The following is a 2,241-nucleotide window of genomic DNA, read 5'->3' on the forward strand; positions in this document are numbered from 1 at the left end:
CACACACACACACACACACACACTGGTAGTGTTTGTTTGTTATTCGATGATTATAATTTTCATGACACTTCAGCGCTTTGTTTCCATCATATAAAACGACCTCACACTGTTTATGCTCAAGTGAGTTTGTTTACTTCAATTTGATCTGTACTTCCAACTTGCAAGCTTTCTCTCTTCGTCTCTTTTCTTTTGTTTCCACGTGCCCCTTCAAAGCTGTCCACGTCGCAGTCACTGGGCTCGAGTTCCGAGGGTGAGGTGTCGCCGTTTTTATTCTCCTTCTTCCATTTCATGCGTCGGTTCTGGAACCAGATTTTGATTTGTCTCTCCGTGAGACGAAGCGCGTGTGCCACCTCGATGCGCCGCCTTCTGCTCAAATACCGATTGAAATGGAACTCTTTCTCCAGCTCTAGTGTCTGGTGACGGCTGTAAGTTTGTCGCTCTCTCTTGCCTTCGTGACCTGAAAGCAGTGACAAAGCGAAGCATCGTCTCACAGCCGTTTCCACTTGCATCGGCTTTGCTGCTGCGGCCAAACAAGGCGCCATGAGCACGGACGACGACACGAAATGAAAACAAAAAGATTTGACATCGAACATAAAATGGTTTAAAGTGCATTCGATTGGGATGGGGGGGGGGGATGACGACGAAGAATGAGGGTACGGCTGGGGTAAGAGGCATCAGAGTTGGGATTGACAAGGTGCACTCTAAAGGCCACAAACAAAAGATTTCAAGCGGGCAATAAACACGAATGGTCGTTAAAAGAGTATTCAACACGACGAAGCAATACACACACACACACACACACACACACACACACACACACACACACACACACACACACACACACACACACACACACGTTTATTTACCTGTGCTTCGCATCCAAGGGTAGATCAGGATGTTACTCTGCATCCCACGCTGCTGCACACCACCCTCGCCGTACAGCCCTTTGGTCCGATCACCGTTTAGATCGAGGCCAGCATGCTCGTACTGGTACTGCAGGTCCAGGAATCCCGAGCCCAGGCCATATCCCGCACCGTACAAGGACGGCGCCCGGCAAGCACTGTAGCCCGGAGGGTACGGGCCCACGCCGCCTGCAAGGCCGGCGCTGCCGCCCGATAATGCGCCCGGACTCGTCTCCGCGGAGCCGCTCGCCGTCAAAAGCGCGGGATTCTCGGACGTGAATTTCGAAATAAGCGCGTTCATGTAATACGCAGAATTCATATTTGGTTCAAATAAATTTGCATACAAAGACGTTACTCCGTTTGGTTTTACGACGTGCCCTTATAATATACGACCGCATAAAACCCCAGATTTACAACTCCGAGGGTGCGTGTCTGCTGGGTGGCCACGTGACGCGTCGCGTCGCGTCACGTGGCCACGCACTCAGCCAATCACCGAGTCGGTCTCCCCATTCGACCGTCGTCGCTTGTGAACAATGTGCTTATAAATAATCAGATCGCTAAATATATACGACACCAATATGCATATCAAATGCATTACCGCCCGATGAATAATAAATACATTCCGTGTACCAACTGTGCGTGTGCATTAGTTAATAAAACCGATTGGAGGTAATTTATTGTCTAAAATTCAAGTTAATTCATTATATATATATATATATATATATATATATATATATATATATATATATATATATATATATATATATATATTATATATAGTATTGACACATGCAAATAAAATTTTATTGCATATTATACATCTTAATATGGTCATAAAACGATGGTTTGTTTCTCTTTAAGAATCAATAACAAAATGCGTTCGTTCCCCGAAACGCACGAAAAAGAATCGTACAATTCGAACAGACGCGTACATGAATGATTGTACGCTTTGTACATTCACATACGTTTAATATAATATGATATGGTGAATCCCCCTCCCCCCAACCCTCGTGGGATTAGAGATCAGCTCAGCACCACCGAACAGGAGTCTGGGTTCTGGTTCAAGTCCAGCTCAGCCAGTACTCATCTCATAGCACCACCAGCACCCAACCCTTCCTACACCCTCCTCCCTTGCCATCACCACCACGAGCACCACCACCTTTAAATTCTTCATCATGCACCCACACCTTCCAATACCCTCCTCCTCCTCCTCCTCCTCCATCACCAACACCACTCTCCGCCCTCCCCTCCCCCCAAACAAGCCCCTCTTTGTCTTTCATTGTTACACCTCGATGTGTATTTATAGGGAAACCACGAGTAACCAATGTAGTGTGGTGCA

The sequence above is a fragment of the Eptatretus burgeri genome, chromosome 8, assembly GCF_056783735.1.
Source record: "Eptatretus burgeri isolate ZD-2024b chromosome 8, Ebu_testis_v1, whole genome shotgun sequence".
Taxonomy (NCBI): Eukaryota; Metazoa; Chordata; class Myxini; order Myxiniformes; family Myxinidae; genus Eptatretus; species Eptatretus burgeri.